The sequence below is a fragment of the Myotis brandtii genome, unplaced genomic scaffold (genome assembly GCF_000412655.1).
Source record: "Myotis brandtii unplaced genomic scaffold, ASM41265v1 scaffold44, whole genome shotgun sequence".
Taxonomy (NCBI): domain Eukaryota; kingdom Metazoa; phylum Chordata; class Mammalia; order Chiroptera; family Vespertilionidae; genus Myotis; species Myotis brandtii.
This window is the reverse complement of record NW_005366833.1, coordinates 1,610,591-1,618,537: the sequence shown is the minus strand read 5'-3', so window position 1 is coordinate 1,618,537 and position 7,947 is coordinate 1,610,591. Positions and strand designations below refer to the sequence as shown.

Below are 7,947 nucleotides of genomic sequence, written 5' to 3'. Positions count from 1 at the left end.
TCTTAAGGTGTATGTATGTGAAGAACCTTGAAGAAATAATAAAATTCATTCGAGCGACAAAAACACAGTATATGATGATGAAAAATACATTTATTTTTTAATGTATACATGTACACTGATAGTCCGACAGAAAACTTTATGACTCCGTTTGATATTATCAGTGGGACTTTTGCTGCTGCATCACTGATGACAGAGATTTTACATCAGGTTTATATTTCGTGACCTTCAGAGATATGCACGAGCTACTACTTTCATCCGTCAGGCTACTCCTATTACGAGACTTAACAAAATTCATCACTGAGAACAAAGATTCACAAGCGTATGTGGATGAAACCAAAACACTGGTCGGATCTAGGAAGGCAGGGAGAGTTAAGGCAGAGGCATAGAAATTGCTCTTCCCCTCTCTCGTCAATCCATGTCTATGGTCTTTAAGATAACTTGTTATGTAAAATTATTTATTTATCTAAGATGCAGCTACACTGAATTTATCTGAAAAATAAAAAAGTCGGATATTAAGAAAAAATTGTAAATGGAAGATTATAAGAGAGGGTTTCGTGTGCCAGCAAAAGTTACTGGCGTGCCATATTTGGCACGCGTGCCAGGGGTTGCCCACCCCTGGCCTAGGCAGTCTTGCTCACTGGGACATTGCTCATGGGCACATCTTTAGAAGTTAGCACACTGTAAAGCTGAAAAAATATATGTTTGAAGTTAAAGGGAATGGTTACTATTTGCAGACACTATGCTAAATGCTTTACCACACGCTCATCTATACTCACTTACTCTACAGACATGGCTTATGCATCTCCTATGTGTCAGGCAGGCTGCAAACACTGAGGATCCTGGGGACAACAGACCAGGTCCCTGTACTCATGCCACTTACAGTCTCCAGCAAAGTTTCTTTTTATTGTTAGTCCTCACCTGAGGATATTTTTTCCGTTGAGTTTTAGAGACAGTGGAAGTGAGGGGAAGAGACAGAGAGAGAGAAACATCAATGTGAGAGAGACACATCGATTGGTTGCCCCCACACGAGCCCCGACCAGGGCCAGGGATCGAGCCTGGAACTGAGGTGCGTGCCCTTGACCGGAATCGAATCCGGGACCCTTCAGTCTGCAGGCCGACATTCTATTCACTGAGCCAAACCAGCTAGGGCTCCAGCAGGGTTTCTCACCTCAGCAATACATACTGACATTTTGGGCTAGGGAATTTTTCTGTTGTGGTGGGGTCTCTCCTGGGCATTTCAGGTGCTTAGCAACATTCCTGACCTCTACCCTTTGCCCCCAGTGTGACAATCAAAAATGTCTCCAGGCATTGCCAAATGTCACCCCAGATTGAGAACCACTGGACAGCAGGTTATTGACTAAAATACGTTAAGTATAAAAGTGCCATTAGTAAACACAAAACAGGGTCAAGTAACAGAAAATGACCCAAAGGGAGCTGCAAAGACTGAGTGGTCAGGGAAGACCTCGGTTCTAAGTTAACATTGAAGAGACCTGAATGGAGCGAGCGCTAGCCCTGTGGCTGCCTGGGGAAGAATTTTCCTACAAGAGGGAGCAGTCAGAGCAAGGACCATGAGGCGGAAGTGCGCCTGTTGTTTTTGAGAAGAGAGACAAGGCTGGAGAGGCTGGAGCAGAGCGAGGGAAGAGTGTGGGGGGAAACGTGGTCCCAGAGGCAGCGGAGGCCAGCGGGAATGGTCTCACAGGCCCGGCAAGGACTCGGGATTCTATTCCGAGCGGGGTGGGAGCCACTGGAAAGTTTCAGCAGAGAAGTGCCAGGTTCTGACATACTTTTACAGAATTACTCTGATTGCTCCATGGAAAACAGAATAGAAGGGACAAGGGTAGAAGGAAGATGAGTTAGGAGGCTCCTCGGCTATTCTAGGTACAAGATGGCTTTTCCAGGAGGGGTGAGGGAAGGGGTGGATGGATTCTAGATTTTGAAGGGAGATGTGTTGTATATGGACAAAGAGGGAAAGGAGTCGATAACAGGATGTACTATTAATATCCTCATTTTATAGATGAGGAAACCAGAGTGCAGAGAGTATGAGTAACTTGTGCAAGACCATCCAGCTAGCAAAGGTACTGCCAGGCTTTCACCCAGACACCGATTCCAGAGCCTGCCCTCTTAATAGCCACACTATATTGCCAATCATGCCTGGCAGCAAAGTGGGGAGCAAATTGAGGGACTCTACTCACCCATTTCCTTTTTACGTAGCACCCTATCACCCTGTCTCAGGTTCCAGAACATCCAAGACAGGTCCATATAGTCAGAGTACAAAGAGCAAGCAAGTGCAGGGAGGGGCAGTGGGAAGTGGAAGAGGGCATAGAGGGGATAAACGGTGATGGGAAAATAAAATAAAAATACAAACAAGCAAAGGGCAGACCTGACCCTCCTCATTACTAGCTCTTGTCAGATCCATTCTGATGCAAAATCGTAGATATTTAATTCTCACAAGGCAGACAGCTTTAAAAATTCAAAATTCCCAAGGAAACTTATTGAAATATGTATTTACACCACGTTATTAACAACAAAAATCAGCTCAGGGTTGTATATAGTGCTGGTAAAAAGCATCCAGACTGGTTACACATTTAAACAGATTATTATCTGGGATGTGAAGACAAACTTGAAAAAAAAATTTTTGAGCACTGTTTAAAGGTATGCATTACTCAATCTAAGTCTGCATAAAGTTTCCCCAAATTTCTCTCTAAAAACCACTTTGGATGTTCCTTGCATAATAACAAAGAATAAAAGCTACTTGTCAATGAGAAATACTTGTTCTTTCTGCTGCAGTAAAAATGACTGAAATAATACATGGAGATAATATAGCAAAACACTAATATGCACACATCTGCTAGCAAATATTGTAGATAATGCAGAGAGAACATGATTGATGATTTTAAGAAACAATCCAGAAAAAAAACATGCTATATAGAAGGTTTGCTACATACATTTGTATTACATGCAAATGCTCCTAGCATGAGATGTTATATTTTACATTCTGTTTGAATAACAGATACCAACTGCTTTTCTCAGGGCCAACTGAAGGAAGGATGGACTGGAGAAGATTCGTGATCTTTAACTATACCAATGTTTCATGGGAAAACTCGACCACTAATGGAACAGTTACTTTGGTGGGATTTCCTAAAATGCACAGGAAGAGCACATTTCAGAGAGAGTTCCACATGGGAAATTCATCCGCAGCATCATACATCAGCAAGTTACTACAGACAAGTAGTTGAACTTGGAATGGCACTATGGGGTGTCATCAATGTGGATAATTGTATATGTTTTTAAAAGGCCTTTAAGAGATAGTAGTCTGTTCACAACTTTGTAATAACATGGAAATGTCCTTGAAAATCTTTACAGCAATGACCTTTTACTGGTTATTTCATAGCAAAGTATTTGGAAGAGTTGCCTCACTTACAGATGAATCATAAAATTTTCTTGTTAAAGATAAGAGTTGTAATTTCTTAAAATTTTCTGTGATGACAAGTAGTACTCTACCTAGCAGGCATTTGGAAAAAGAGTAAACTTAATTTGCTCTTCCAAAGTCAAGATGACTTTTAGTAATGAATCAGAGATGTACTATTTTTCAAAAGAAACCCGTGCTATGGAAAGAACATTTTGAAATAGTTGTTTGGGATATTTCATTGACCCATGATTTTGTTTTTGAAAATGACATAAAAAGTCTCAAATCTGCAAAATTTTAAAAACTTGGGAACATAACTTTCTAATTTTCCCAAAAGCCTTCCAAAGAAAAATTTTAGTAATTTTAAAAAATTTCAGGTTACATTTTATTTATTATTTTTAATTGAATTTATTAGGGTGACACTGGTTAACATAGTTATATAGGTTTCAGGTGTACAATTCTACAACACTTCATCTGTACACTGTGTTATGCGTTCATCACCTCAAGTCAAGTCTCCATCCAAAACCAGTTATTCCTCCTATACTCTCCTCCACCTCCCCCATAGCCCTCTCCCCAGGTAATCATCACACAGTTAAAGAAGAATTTTAATAACTTATTTTTAAAAATATATTTTTATTGATTTCAGAGGGGAAGGTAGAGGGAAAGAGAGAGATAGAAACATCAATGATGAGAGAGAATCATTGACAGGCTGCCTCCTGCACGCCCCGCACTGGGGACTGAGCCCGCAAACTGGGCATGTGCCCTGACTGGATCTCCTGGTTCCTAGGTTGATACTCAACCACTGTACCACACTGGCCGGGCAGAATTGTAATAATTTAAAACCCATTCTTAAAACTGTAAAAATACAATGCCTTATAATTAGTTTATAAGACCTTCTGATTGACATCAGAAAAAAAGAGAAATGTATTAACTGAACTTCATATATTGGTTAAAATATAAGTATTATGATTTAGCTCAACTCATTTTGCCTTTCTTCCGGAATTTACATAGTTTGTATGTTTTCATTCCAATGGCAATAGCCCTCATAACCAGTGTCAAAATAAATGTAAGAGAGAACCAGACCTTTAAATAACATTATCTCCAAATATTAAATATTTTAAATCACATAACGGTATAGGTTTTTGTGTGGCATTAATGAAATATACACTTCAATACTGATTTTCATCCTTATCTTTTTCTTCCTTTTCAATCATTTTATTTCCGGTTCTTATATTATTGCACAGACTAAGAATATAAAAGCGAATAGAAGTTTACTTTTATTTTAAAAAGCATGCGTACTGAATGTTTAATAATTTACATATACATTATTTTACATGTATTTTAATAAATATATTTACCCATGTAACTACAGCCACAGTAAAGATAAAGAAAGTATCCATTACCCCCAAATTTCCTTCATGCTTCTTTGTAGTTAGTCCCAAGCTCCTTGCAATTCACCACCACTCAGCTTCAGACAATCATTGATCTGCATTCTTTCACTACAGATTATTTTTCCTGTTTTAGAATTTCACATAAATAATCCTATATGCTCTTTTCTTTGAGATTTATACACAGTTATGTGCATAAGTAGTTTATTCCTTTTATATATCCAAACTAGTTGGATATATAACTAGTTTGTCCTTTCATCTGTTGATGGGCACTTGGGTCTCTTCCAGGGTTTCATGTACAAATCTTTGTACAAACAGATATTTTCATTTCTCTTAGGTAAATGCCTAGGAGTAGGGTTGTTGGGTCATAGGGGAAGTGCATGTCTAACATTATGAGAAATTGCTCAACTGTTTTTGAAAGTTCTTGTGACTTTTAAAAATATATATTTTATTGATTTCAGAGAGGAAGGGAGAGGGAGAGAGAGATAGAAACATCAATGATGAGAGTCATTGACTGGCTATCTTCTGCATGCCCCAAGCCTGCAACCTGAGCATGTGCCCTGACTGGGAGTCAAACCATGACCTCTTGGTTCATAGGTCGATGCTCAACCACTGAGCAACACCAGCTGGGCTCCTGTGACTCCTTTTTATTCCCACCAACAATGTATGAGGGTCCCACTGCTTTCTTGTCAGCCTTTTAAGTTTTAGCCATATGTGGGTATATAGTGGTATCTCATCATTTTCCCTTTGGAGTATGTTTACAATGTACCTAATGTGGGAGTACAGTAGTACACATATCGTCTCCAAAATAAACCCATCTGTGTGTGTCGATGGGGCTGCTAAAAATGTTCACCAGTCACGATATTCAACCAAAACCGAGCAGATACACAACACACAGTGACGACCAGGTCCCTGCCCTAAGTGCTGGCCACTCCAGAGCCTAGGAGATTGCTTTGGGCTCGAGGTTTAAAAGGTTATGTTTTTAATTCATATGAATTTAGAAAGGAGAGAGAGCCATTTCCTGCTTTCAGGTCTAAGTTTGGTACCTGTTAGCAGAGGCTGCCTGTCCCCTGGGGCAGCGGGGAGACTCTGCCACACATTTTTGCTCCAGCACTGTGTCACCCGTGGTGCTGGCTTTGGTCTCACCCTGATTGAAGTTCATTTGCACAGAGGGTGACCCTAAAGAAAAACACGTTTCTCCTTCCAGCACGGCCCCAGGAGGTGGCCAGGCCCGGCAGTTTCTCGGGCACTTTACTGGCCATTCACTCTAAAGTGTGGGGATACTCATCTGTCATTTCACGGCTTGTTGGCAGGAAAGCAGCAGCGCAAATACCAAGAAGCCTCAGCAGTCAGTCCGTTCCGTGCAGGTCAGATGCCCAGTAATATGCACAGTGTGACAGTTTAATCAGAGAATCGTGTGGTATTACTGCTTCTGCCTGAGAGGAGCAGACTTTCTTTGCTTTTCAAGAAAGCTCTTTTCAGATAGCTATTAGCTTGTTGAATGAGGGACTGCACAAAAGAAATGCGGGCTCCTTGTGGTCTTTCAGATCATTAAAAAGTAACCCAGGTGGCAGAGCCAGTTATCATTTCCTCAGCGGCCGTGGATGAAAAGAGCAAGATTGGACACCAATCTGGGGCTACACGGCGGCCCGACCATCCGCCCAGAGTGAAAGCGGATTCATCAATTCCGTGGAAAATAGGGAGTCAAAGTGATTACTTAGCATTGTGTGGGCAAGCCAACCTGTTGATTTGACTGCATGTGTTGCTCTTCAGATGTCGGTCTGGTCTTGGAGAGTCTCACACAGCCAAGCAGTCATCCTGTTTTTTTGTTTTTCTCTCTTGTGGGACTTCCTACAGGGTCAAACTCTTGAGCTACCTGGAACTGGCTGGGCAAAGTAAAGTTGGGGTGTGTGTGGAGGGGGAGGGGGGTGTGAGTGTGAGGCAAATTCACTGAGTTCGAAGACATCAAGACATTGTTAGCAATGATTGGTAATCAACTCTCGGAATGCTTTTCCGTTACATTGCCTGGGAGAGCTCAAATAATGCCTTTCTTATTTAGGCGAACTTGCCCACTCTGCTTGCCAAGAATATGTGTGGCCTAATCACAATTCCCCTAAAATGTGTAGCCGCCAGGGTAGAAAAAAATGCTTTATGTTAATAACACGTTCTGCAAATATACTGCTTTTCTACTAATGCCCCGACTCAAACTGGCCCTTAAATATTGGCTGGCAACCGCTAAGCACCATGGGGCTGCTAGGGGGAGAGAGAAGAACAGGAAGGTGAGTGGCAGTGAGTTCGGACTTTCACTTAAGGAGAGCAGATTTTGGAAGCTGCAAAGTGAGCTAAGTGGCTGGTGAATTATGGGGTAAGTGGGGATATGATACACACGTCAGTGTTGGAAATGGGGAAAACTTCCCATGGCAGAGGGAAAACAACTGTAGATTTGGGGCAAACCCCTTAACTTCTCTAAGCCCCCTCTGTAAACTGAGGAAGCTGAACATCAGTTTCAAAAGGGTTGTTTTGGGTTTGTTTGTTTGTTTTTGCCTCTAGACCCTTCTTTAAATATAAGTTTATTCAGAAGCCCAATAAGTGAAATGGATGAAAAGGGTGTTGCTCTCCTAATCATCAGAGAAATATGGACCAAAACTACAATGAGATATCACCTCACACCTGTTAGGATGGTATTTCCAAAAAATAGCAAAAAGGTAAGTGTTGGCGAGGATTTGGAGAAATTGGAACCCTTAGACACTGTTGGGAGGAATATTGAATGGCGCCTCCACTATGAAAAACAGTGTGGAGTTCCACAAAAAAAGGTTAAAAATAGAACTGCAATATGATCCAACAATCCCACTTCTGAGTATATATCCAAAAGAAGTGAAATCAGGATGTCAGAGATATCTGCACCCCCATGTTCATTGCAGCATTATTCACAATAGCCAAGATATGGATAAAGAAAATATTATATATACAACAGAATGTTATTCAACCTTAATAAAATAACTTTGTAATATGAATGTAGAGGGCATAATGCTAAATGAAATAAACCAATCACAGAAGGATAAATACTGCATGATTCCACTTACATGAAGTATCCAAAATAGTCTAACTTATAGAGGCGGAGAAGAGAGAGGGAAATGAAGACTTATTTTTCAG

The 7,947-nt window shown here is 40.8% G+C and overlaps 1 protein-coding gene across 1 annotated transcript in view; it reads right to left on the bottom strand.

Moving 5' to 3' along the window:
• Positions 1-7,947, bottom strand: part of LOC102254206 (histone-arginine methyltransferase CARM1-like) — a 206,584-nt gene that overhangs the window by 69,748 nt on the left and 128,889 nt on the right. The window lies entirely within an intron of this gene.